Raw genomic sequence first — 12405 nt, 5'->3', positions numbered from 1 at the left:
TTCACAAATGTTTCAAAAAGCCAGCCATTAAGTTTTTCAGCAGAACCTTGATCTCAGTGACACAGAGACAGAAACACATATATTGATATTCTTCAAGCTGTGCACAGACATTAGTGTAGTTGTCAGTATTTACCATTTTTTTTCTGCCCAGTAAGACCCTAAGGCTCCACCATAAACCACCTGCCCCTTCAGTCGTTTCCTTCTCTGTACTAGTTTTCATGAAAAACGTCTCTCAAGAATGTAAGATAGTCATCTAGCTTTCAATTGAGAGGTTTTCTCTTTACTGAATGTTTTTTATTTAAATCTGGGGTTTCCAGTCTGGTTTATTTTATGTAAAAGCAAAACTAATGTGGCAATGCTTTTGAGCAGTGTTCTGTGATATAATATATTGTTGTGGCCATATGCTTTACATTGCAGGCTGATTGATCTATGTAAGTTAGTAGAACACATTCCTTTTGATACATTCAATTTCATGGGTGCACTTAATATTAAGGTTATTTTTTATATAAGAAGGATAAACCTCTAAACTCCTATGCTTAGCGAAGGAATGTTTATTTGTTCTATTGACATGAAGAATCAGTATTCTTTGCAGCTGAACGCTTGTACTCCTTTCTTAAGATATGATGGACTACGCCTGAAAACACACAAACATGCACTATGAGTTATAATGTGTTGGTTTGATAAAAAAAAAAAAAAGAATTTGACTTTGAAGTTTATGTAACCTAGATTGGCCAAAGAGCTATACTAGATTTTTTCTTAAAACGATTTCCATTTAGATTTGTTGCATGTACTTTTCTCTCTGGTGGCTAGCCTGTACATATAGCCTGGATTCTGCCCTCAGCACCAATACTGGAGTACCCTAATGTATCTCAGTGTAGAAAGTGCAAGGCCAGAGGCCGGACGGAAGGGTCTACACAGAACCTTCCAATGCTTGACATCATGGAAGCTCAGCAGTGGCCACCGCCACTAACAAAGGGTGTTGGGACAGATGGAGGGGGCGTCGGGGGCGCGGGGGGGGGGTTGGGGAGTGAATGCAGGGGGTGCCTGTTAATCAGAATCATTTTTAAAAAACATACCTGATGCCGCCGGCTACCTCCCGCATTGCGTCGCTCCTGCTGGCCTCTTCCTGGTCCCAGCAGACCCTGGAACAGACTCCCATCCAATCTCCATGCTGCAGACCAGCGCGGGGACTGGCCTGAGCGGGTAGGAAAGACGCTCCGTTCAGGTCATGGAGTCGGTGAGCGGGTAGGAAAGACGCTCCGTTCAGGTCATGGAGTCGGTGGGGTTTCTCCAGCCCTGCTGCTGAATGCAGCCAGGCAGGAGAACCCTAAGTGTGCATGTGTGTTTTGGTAGGCCTGAGACGGCCGGCCAAACACATATGTGTACTTAGGTAGTGCCCAAGCACTCCTCCTTCCCCCTCCCATGCCCCCGCCCCTCCATGCACAAGCTGTCTCAGAGCGGGCAAACAAACAATAAAACAGCGATGCTAGAACATTGTTTTATTTTTCGTTTGCTGGCTCTGCACCAGGCAGTGGAGCGACGGTCCAGGAAGTGGAGCGACGCTCCTCCGCTATTGCGGAGGAGCTGTCTCTGGTGCTAATGTCACTTTCTGCTATTATGTAAAATTAGAAGAAAATAATTCACATAAAAAAAGTGAAACAAGAGGAAAGTGAATCCTTGCTCTACCAACGTTAAATCGTTGTGCTATATTGTTTCCTTTGCAATACCTCTTTTGTAATCCACAGTTAACCTGGGAAATGTGATGTTGCCCTACATGTGGAATGGTTTATTTGTGACAGGATGGGACGAAGTGGGGTCCTCAGCACCTAAATGTATTGTGAATTTCTGAATATGGCGAGAGATAGAGCTCTGAAAGCAGGGTTATGTGCTGGCTCTTTCCTACCCCCTTAGTCTCACTGCATGAGCCGCTGTCCCTGAAATGCAAGCATCAAGGGCATTGGCGCTTGTTGTAAACGTGTTGTTGCATGCAGCCGCTCTGGGGTACAAGCTCCTCTTCTGTTTTAAGACACCTACCACACTTACGTTTATCAATGTGTGTTTCTGTATGTGACTCTCTTAATTTCACATTTATTGAAGAACGTTTTGGCAAACATTTGCAACACTGTTTTCAATTCAACATCTGACAAATCCTTTATTCTCAAGCGGCTGTTAATTGTATATTTTATCCACACAGGAGCATCCTTCCTGACTCTTCCATTCACTAGTCTTTTACCCAATTTAAATATACAATAGGAGAGTGATGGTGATTGTTAAAGACCAGTATATAGGCCTTGGAGTCTCAGAGACCCCTTTGGAAGAGTCCACTGTGCTTAGGGAGCCTCTCGCAACCGAGATGGGGAAATGATACCACTTCCCTTGTGATCACAACCTCTGGACTTTGGGCGCAGCTTTGACTCGTCTACTGATGTGTGTCCCTGTCACCCTCCCCCTCCTCTGGCCATGCCGTGTCTCTAATCCCTCCCCTCCTCTTTCCCTCCTCCACTCTCTGTCTACTTCCCCTGCTTTTACCCCCCCACTCACCGGAATATCTCCCCTTGCCAGCTTTTCCCTCTCCCTATATGTTCCTTTTTATTTGCCTCAACCTTACTTGCAACTAAAATTGCCAGGCTCTAATAACTGTGTACCCTTTGTAAAGCTATAACCTGCAATTTATTGTCTGTTACCCATGTAAAGCGCTATGATACCTCCGGGTCTAGCCAGCGCTATATAAAACCTTTTTTAAATAAAATCATCAGTCATATGTCCAATTGATCCTTTTATTCCAGTAGGTTTGTGTAAGTTGCCCTCCTCTGTATATCATGTGTAGGGTTTAAGCTTTCCTGAAATTGTACTATTATTGCTTTCAGTGGGCAGCTGTCATATTTACATAAAGATGCATAGACTCAAATGCAACACACACACAATATATGTACATGCAACAATTTATCAAATGATTTTGTGTACGTATAAACATGCATATATTCATGCAACAATTTATAAATGATCTTCTTGTTGCATGAGTGGCCTAGTCCCAATAAACCGTGTGCATTGCTGCCAGTATACAGTTCCTGAATGCCCTTCATTGCCTTCTTTGGTCATTGGGAAAGGACTATCTGTACCCTGAAGAACTGACTCTTAACTGCTACAGTCAGCACATGTTTCGCGGCTGAGACACTGCTTCTTCAGGGCTACATAATGACCTGCATATCATTTGATTTCCTTACAGTGATGGGCCTTTCCAAGTAACTTGGTTCGAAATTTAAAATCAACATCGAAGTGTGTTGTCGAGCCGTGGGATGCTCTTTTCTTTACCTTTCACAGAAGGGTACTCATGAGGTTTGCACATATATTCTCATAGCCTCTTCCCAATCGTAATTCCAGTCTCCATACATCACCTACAGCACCTGTCTCTCAGCAATAGTGACCAGTTGTGCTCTGTGTTCCCAGGGGCGGCTCTAGGCTCATGGTGGCCCTGGGCAGGGAGCGTAGGTAGGGGGCCCGGAAGAGGGGGTCCGGGCGGGGCGGAGCGCGAAGGTCATCGAAGAGGGGGTCTTCAGGGTGCTTGAAATTCCTGCCAGGGGCCGCCATGCAAATATGTATCCATCCTCAGAGGATTATTATAATAAGGATATATATTGGCGTGGTGGCCCCTGGGGTTTGGTGGACCTGTGCAGGTGCACAGCTTGCACAGGCCTAAGGCCGGCCCTGGTGTTCCATCCCGTACATCTCTTCAGTCTAATTATGCAGTGAAACCGGTTGTATTTTAGTAAAGTGTATGCGAGCAGGAGTACTGGCATAGTTTCTGGCATTGCGGGTAAGAGCAGCGCGAGGACTTTGGTTTGAGTTTTCCCTGGAGTTTATAATATTAGACTACCTTGCATTGTGGTCAGGTGACAACCTACTTCTCATTCTATCATTCTGTACAATCCGGCATGATATCTTGTGGAAGGGTCCTGTGTCCGAAGTCTCCTGACAAATACTCTACATCATTGACGCATGTTGCTGACCGCTAGCTAAATTCTGTTGGGTAAATAGGATACTTCCAAAGTGGTACTCCTTTTAATGATTATGGCTACTACTCTCGCTGGTTCCTTGTAGTATGTTCTGCGTTGACAACGTATTCCCCCTTGGTGGTTTTTGACATGTGCATGAGAGGGCTTGGGTTCAAATGAGCTGGTGTCCCCTATGTTTGTTGGGTGCTCCATAAGGTTTCCCTATACCCAGGATTGCGGACTCTTTTCCCTCCACCTGCATGCAACACGCACTGCTCCTAAGACTCATCCCTCCTTATAGAATTCTTTGTCAAGCCAAGTGCATATCCTAGAGAATAGAAAACATGTTGTTTCACCATACCTTGACTAAAACCAGTTCCAGCAAGTCAGGCTGTGACTTGGCCAGAGTAACATGCGAAAGAGAGAATAGACCAAAGGGAAGGTCAAGACTGCACACCTCCAACAGAGAAGATGCACCACCAGCCAAGCCCCTGCAAACCTGTCTTTTTTATGACTGAACAGCAGTGCTTAATTTGAGCCAGTGTTTGCTGATGCTTGGCACACGCACTTAATTCTCAACACTGGCACTTATGACAGTCAACCATACAGTGACCCTGTTTTTTTCTTTTTTTTAGGTGAGCACATCAACGGTGTTTAATAATTCAATGTACTTTAAAAATTGATAATATCAGCCGTACAGGATATTTTTATAGATGTGAATGTCTTGGAATAGTCCACATTGTTACACTTTGTAGGGATGTGATGGTTAGTAGTTTTGTTGGTACTGGCAGTGTTGATAAGAGCAATGGGTGATATACGTCTGAGAAGGGCCCTAGCGCTTATTTTTTTACAAATAATTCATTTCTTTATAGTAGTTGTCTGTAAGCAATACACAAAGAGGGCGTGATTCTCACCCCAAACAGCTCTGGCACACTGAAAGAAAAATGTGAATTGAACTCATCAATAACCGCTAAACATTTGAAGCTGACCTTGAATCTGATGGACAGGTGGACTTGGGCCAGGTGTCACAGGAGCTGTTTTTAGCAATCCTGTGCGGCAGATCCTGTGTCACCTTCTGTTTCAAGGAGCTCTGCACACCTGGCGTGCAGAAGAAGGCGAGGACCAGGGGCTGAATTTGTGTGTGTCCTTTTTTACGGGTAGAGATTAGACTCCCAGGTCTAAGGAAGAATCTCTGCTGATGAAGGGGTCGGGGAGGTGCAGTGCGTAGGAGACCAGCCGTGTTCATCGAGAGCACGTGTTCAGTGTATAGAATCCTGCACAGAAGCGGTCAGATACCGGCAAGGGAGTGTAAAGCTGGAGACCGCCCTGGCCTCCAGTGTCCCTCACGAACACCTTCAGGGTCTGCGTGCTTCAGGCAGCTGCCACTGCATGAGAGCTAAATTGAGCCTGTTTATGATTGTGTGAGGTTTCTATGCCTACTCCCTGCATGCATTGCTGCTATTTCTTCACCAGCTGCTGTGTAATGCCGGTGTGAGCCTATGGCCAGCATCCTCCATTTTATGAAAAACTCCCCTTCCTTCCTGACGGAGATTACACAGACCACTGCATCCTCTCAGGGGCCCCCAACACTTGAGGTTGCCCAATTTCACCCCAAGGCCAATGAATGTCTGCGAGGTACGGGAGGATGAGGGGCCCCTCTTCACATTCTGCAGCGGGCCCCATCGTTTTGCATGACGTCACAGCTTCCCCCTCAGCCAGCTCTGACGCGCGCGCCTGCCCCGCTGCTGCTCCTCTTCTTGCGTTGCCCTGGCCTCATTTCTTGCAACACCACAAGACCAGCAAACTTTGATGCAGTGATTTCTTCTGCGGGGCGCGGCCCCTCCGCGTGACTTCATCGCCTGAAAAAACTATTTGAGAGACAGAAACAGATATGGAACTGTGCCAATAAAAACACAAACAGACGTCGAGCTTCACTACGGTTGCGATTCAAACCTATGGTGGTGCCCCTTACTAAGCGCTTGTGTGTAAACCTAGTAGTAGTACACAGTGAAATGACAGTACTCAAGCAGCTGAATGGACATCAGGGCCGGACTGGGAACCAAAACTGGCCCTGGCAAAGTGCACGGCCGGCCTCCCCCTCCCCCCCAGGGAGGGGGATTGGGGTGCGACGTGCTCTTTGCCAGGGCCGGTTTTCGCCCGGTTTTGTTACAGGGCAAAAACGGCCCTGTAGCAAAAACGGCCCCCTGGGGCCCAAAACCGGACCCCACCCATGCGGCCGACCGGGGAATTGCCCGGTGCCCGCAACGGCCAGTCCGGGCCTGATGGACATCCTCCATTTAAAGTGAAATGTTAGTCATACACGTCCTGAGGTACTGGGCCTATTGCCTTAATGAGCATAAAAAAACAGGTCTTACGACTTGTTCCAAAAGAATACCACAACTTAAAGATTATGGGGTAGATTTATCAAGCCTTTTGCGACTCGCAAAGGCCGGAATTCGACCTTTGCGAATCGCAAAAGGTCTTTTTGCATGTTTTGGCATGCATCAAAAATTTGCAAAATAAGAAATAGCAACAATTTGCGATTCCTTATTTTGCCATAGCATTTAAGGAAGTCTTTAAAAAATGCACAATTTAGCATTTTTGATGGTGGCATGTGACGCACACACATGCCCATAGGGCATTTATGCGGTACAAAAGGGGCTGGTGGTGGACGGAACATCTGAATCAATCAAACACTCACACCCAGTCAAAAGATCAACAGTCCAGCCCGAACTGCCAAGCCATGTCTTCCCTGGACCGGAAACAAGCTTCCGAGGACCGGTTTCTGGCATTCCAGCCGTCTTCAGCCCGGCTTGCTTGAATCCAGGGGCAAAGTGAGCAAGGGACTCACGTCTGAGCATACCCTGCCACACTTGTGGCGGCCAAAAGCGGTACAAAAGGGGGTGGTGATGGACGGAGTATCTGAATCAATCACACACTCACACCCAGTCAAAAGATCTGGGTTTAATCCATCACCGTTCTTTAGCCCACTCTGCCACCCCAGTTCAGACATGGCTATATGCAAATCAGTCTTACCCTGTGCCTCATGGGAACAGTCCAGCCCGAACTGCCAAACCATGTCTTCCCTGGACCGGTTTCTGGCATTTCAGCGTCTTCAGCCCGGCTTGCTTGAATCCAGTGGCAAAGTGAGCAAGGACTCACGTCTGAGCATACCCTGCCAGATCTTTTGACTGGGTGTGAGTGTTTGATTGATTCAGATGCTCCTTCCATCACCACCTCCTTTTGTACCGCATAGGGCATGTATGTGCGCCATATGCACACACATGTAGATTTCAGGGGTGCAGCAGGGTGTCTTTGAGACACCCCTGCACCCTTGAAATAATTCTCAAATTGCGATTAGCAAATTGCGAATTCGCAATTTGAGAATTACTTCACAATCATTCCTATGGGCCTCCTGGCCCATAGGAATGCATGGGAAATTATTCCTTATTTGCGAATTTGCAAAATGCGAATTCGCAAATAAGGAAGATTAAGGAATCGCAAAATAATAGCGATTTTTTCATACATTCCATTTTGCGAATTCTAAATAGCGATTCCTTAAAAATCGCTATTTAGGAATCGCAAAATGGAATCTTGATACATCTGCCCCTATATGTATCGTGAGTGACATCACGTGCTACTTGGTCAAGTTGTTCTACTCCTGGCCGCCATTTAAGAGCGAGCCTTGACCTTCGACCCACTACATTTGGAAAACCGAAGGCAGCAGAGGAGATACTTGGCAATAAATGGAGCTCCCTGAAGTACCCGGTGCTCCTGTCTCTGAGGTGAGTGGCGCTGCTCGCCGCAAGGACCGCCTAAGTGCACGAGTCACGCAGACACCGGATACCGGGCCTGACGTCATAAAAGCAAGTAGTACAGCCAGCCAGGCTAATGGCGAACAGAGGAGGCGGGCGGGCGCAGCAGTGTTGCTTCAACATTTGATTGCATACTCCCGGGAAAAAAAATCCCACACTCCATTCTCTTCAAGTATTTATTGTTGAGTAAAATGAGTATTTGGTCAGGCCCTCCATGGTCAGCCTCTTCTAAATGCCGAAACTGCAAACCCTTCTCAGGCACTGCATGCCTCCATAATTGCAGCCCTGCCAAGTATCACACATCAGGCGTGAGGCTAACGCATTTCAGTGAGGTGGATGCTCGTTTTTATGAGAGAAACGGTAGGAAAGGCAGTGACAGTCTATAGGACCATTGCCTTTTTTCTTTGTGCAGTTTTAGATAGTGCGAACCCGACCCGAAGGTATCACGGTTCTTTACCTGAGCACTAGTTGCATTAAGAAAGTACTCACTGGAGATTGTGATTAGCCCAGAATCACAGGATGTTTGAGCCTCCCCCCAGATTCAACGTGGGCCGCTCTAGCCGTTAAGCCACATCTTAACGACCTTAAATTATGATTGATGTACAGTAAGTACTGTATTGGGAAGCCAACGGCACTCTAGGCTGACGTGGACCAGCAACTGTCCAATAACAATGCCGTTTACAGTCTCCTATCTTTTAAGGAACACTCATTATGACTCATACATTATCTTTTGGGTCGCTGTCGACTTGAGGGCACGTGTTCCGAGCAGCGCCATTGGTGTACAGTGGTTCGCGTCACCCTGACGTCCTCCCTTGTTCATTGGAGCTGTTTCAGGTTTCATCACTGTAACTTTTGACCTCATTTTAAAATATAAGATGAAACCTCGTGCACTCTAAAATATAGCTGTAATGATCGCTACACCATTAACGCAATATTATCTGCTACAGATTCTATACTATGTGTAAAGACACCGCTGCCCTCATACTCGCCTGCAATAGAGATAACTAAAGTATATGGCTGCAACTGGAATATTACTTGACTACCGGAAATAGCGGATTTATTGTACTTTGTCGAAAGCATTCTAGATTTGCAAACGTTACGCAAAAATAATAATTATTAACCTCTTAGAATTGCTACCCTATTTGGAGATTAGTTATTAGTTAGATGCAGACCTCCGGCCAGGCCAAGCATGGCTTAATGTCATCTTTGTCTGCAGGGTCTGTGAAGCGTGAGTTTCCACTGCTGCAAATTACCGCCCCCTGGATGCGAGCGCTCGTCCAGCCTTCATTTAGTGGAGCAACTCAATAGCTCGTTTGTGCACACAGGCCCCGCCCCCCGCTGCCCTGCAAAAACACACTCAAAAAAATCAATGTGCCCTTGTTTAGCTCCTCATCAATGTTTGCGAGAGAAGGTTCTGGGTAACCAGAGCTGACATACTCCAAACAGCATCATTTCAGTTGGGACTGATGTCCGCGTCATCGTCTGTCCACTCACGCGGGTCAACGTTCACTGCTGACATCACTGACCTTGATTGCTTCCGACTGCGGATGACCTGAGAAGTGGATGTGCTGTTCCAATGAATACCGGCTCTTCGCAGACCAAGCAACAACTGCAGTTACACTGAAATATTTGGGTCAGGAGAGCGGGGGACACAGTACAAAGGGCAGGGTAATCCACACGAAGGACCACTAAACATGGCAATTACATGCGACGTAATTTGGTGTAATGACATGTAGGGAGTTATATGCATAGAATGAATCATTGAAGGGAAACTCCCATAAAGTTTCATGGTCACTCGTTGAAATGTATGGAGAGTGGTTGCAACAGGCCCGGTTCTAGAGGGTGGGCCGGGTGGGCCGGGCCCACTCAAACTTTGGCCTGGCCCACCCAAACATAACCCTTGGCCCTGGCAGTGACGTCAGCAAGGCCAGCAGAATATGGCCACTGCAAGTTAAAACGTTCTTCGAACGTTATCTTTCTTTAGGAGTTGCGTGATTGGGCCTGGGCTCGCACCCCCAATCACGCATCTCCTATTAGGCAGGTGGGCTGTGTCCCCGCCGACTCGTGCAGGTACATTAGGGGCACTGCGAAGGGGACAAAGCCTTTCGTTGGAACTGGATTTGTGGATAATTAATTATTTTCTGCTGTTAAAGAGCAGTTTGTTTTGCCGTTTCGTTTTCCTGACCTTCCTGACCCCTTGAGCTGTTTGTTTACCCGATCCGGCTGTGACAGAGTTCATAAGGAGCAGGTAAGAGAATGTGTGGCTATTGTGTTTTTTAAATCTGTGAGAAAGACATACTTAGAACGCCGTGTTTATTTCATTTTCATTTACATCGTGTGTTTACATCGTTGGTATCATTCATGAGTGTTTCTGCAAGGATGCACGACAACTAAATGTCCAAATAACCTTGGGATTGTTGATCTTGCTGGAGAGCGTTCTTTTTTTGGTTTGTAGTATTTAAATGCAATAGAACTGTAGTTAACGTGGATAGCTCAGTGGGTTACTGCCTTTGTCACAGAGATCCTTTGATACATAGGACAGTGTGATCAAAGACGTGTATACAAACCAGAATGGTATAATTAGATTTTTTTTTGTATTGCTAGTTAGTTCGGATTTTCCCAGTATTTCATTATTCTAATGTTGCAATACAGAGTGTGGGCATTTTCTAATCAGTACAGCCAACCACTGGGGTATGCTTTAAATCCTGTGTTTGTGGTTCTCCAGACCCAACCCTCTTAATACATATTGCCACCAGCAGCATGGATGAGATGTGATTCCTACACCTGGTAATCTTCATTAGCTTATGTGACATTCCCTATAGGCTGATTTGGATACTTTTATGAATCATTGTGTCTGCATAATGTGTGTGTGATGTACAGTACTGTGATACCCTACACTACGAGTAGCGCTATACAAGAAATAAAATGCATATGAGAGAGGGGCTATGGAGTGATGATGGGCTCTGTTGGAGGGTGGCAATGAGGGAATCCGAGGGGGCATCAGAGGGGGCATCATGAGGGGTGGAGATACGGAGAGATGGAAGGCACTGGTGGAGGTTGTTTGTGAGGGAGTCTGAAGAGGAGGTCATGGGGGAGGGGCTTTGGAGTGATGAGAGGCACTGGTGGAGGGTGGTAGGAAGGGATTCTGAGGAGGAGGTCATAAGGGGGAGTTGCTTTGGAGTGATGAGGGGCACTGGTGGAGGGGTAGGAAGGGAGTCTGAGGAGGAGATCATGAGGGGGTGTTGCTTGGAGTGATGATGGGCACTGGTGGAGGGTGGTAGGGAGGGACTCTGAGGAGGCGGTCATGAGGGGGGTTGCTTTTGAGGGATGGGCACTGGTGGAGGGTGGTAGGGAGGGAGTCTGAGGAGGAGGGCATGAGGGGCACTGGTGGAGGGTGGTAGGGAGGGAGTCTGAGAAGGCGGTCATGAGGGGGGTTGCTTTGGAGTGATGGGCACTGGTGGAGGGTGGTAGGGAGGGAGTCTGAGGAGGAGGTAATGGAGAGGGGCTATGGAGCGCTGAGGGGCACTGGTGGAGGGTGGTAGGGAGGGAGTCTGATGAGGAGGTCATGGCTGAAAGGGGCTAAGGAGAGATGAAGTGCACTGTTGGAGGGTGGTAGTAAAGTTGTCTATCGAGTAAGAGGTCAGTGGTGGGACACCAATAAATACTTTTGCACCGGCGCTATAATAGACCCTGTAATGTTTTTGCTTATTTAATTAGCAGTTGGGTCATTAGGGCCACTGTGTAACATATTTTAAAGTGTGTGCTAATTATATTTACTCTTATATTCAGGGTTTTCAGTTTGAAGGTGATTTTACAAATCTTTTTAGTGGGATTATGGAGAATGAAACCAGGTGGTGCCTGATATGGGGCTGGGGACCAAGGTTAGCTGTGAGTTAAGGTGCACGGTAGAGAGATTGTAGAAAATTGATGATCAGGCCTGGAAGGGAGTGTACTGCAGAGTCTTGGGTCAGATGGAGGTAATAATGAAGAGAGATTCTCTCTGAAGGCTGGCAGCGAGGCAGGCTGAGTAGTGTTACTTGCCTGATACTCCCACCTCAGAAACCTCCTCTGCCCATCAAAAGGACCTTACATGGGATCAAAACACTTTTTGAGAGTGTTAACGATTAGAAAGAGATTTGGAAAATAATGGAGGGCCCTGAATCTCCTGTTATCCCCTTCTATCACACTCAGGAGTACAGTTTTTTTTCATTTGTAGGCTACCTCCAGAAGCGACACATTGAGCCCGCAGTGGCCCACCCAAATGCGCCCTTGGCCCACCCAAAGAAAAATTCCTGGAGCCGGGCCTGGGTTGCAACGTTAGAGAAAGGTTGGAAATGTCCATTAGATTTCAGAAATGTGTTGAAGATGTGAGTTTTGAGCTTGCCTTTGAACTGTAGTGAAAAGAAATCAGGTGCCACAGGTACCAAGCCAGTTGGCAGTCACAAAGGCTATGTATGATTCACCAAATCACAAGGTTTGCAATCGCTAAGGGCTTTTTCAAATGTACTAAATACATTTTGTAGTTTGCAGTGAAACTGTTTACCAAATCGCCAAAAAAGAATTTAATAAATCATACCGAATTGCATTTTGGAAGCAGA

At 46.7% G+C, this 12405-nt stretch overlaps 1 protein-coding gene across 1 annotated transcript in view; it reads left to right on the top strand.

The window, feature by feature from the left end:
- TTC7A (tetratricopeptide repeat domain 7A) overlaps positions 1-12405 on the top strand; it is a 1603679-nt gene that overhangs the window by 402483 nt on the left and 1188791 nt on the right. The gene's annotated exons all lie outside the window — the stretch shown is intronic.

The sequence above is a fragment of the Lissotriton vulgaris genome, chromosome 6 (assembly GCF_964263255.1).
Source record: "Lissotriton vulgaris chromosome 6, aLisVul1.2, whole genome shotgun sequence".
Taxonomy (NCBI): domain Eukaryota; kingdom Metazoa; phylum Chordata; class Amphibia; order Caudata; family Salamandridae; genus Lissotriton; species Lissotriton vulgaris.
This window is presented reverse-complemented; position numbering and strand designations above follow the sequence as displayed.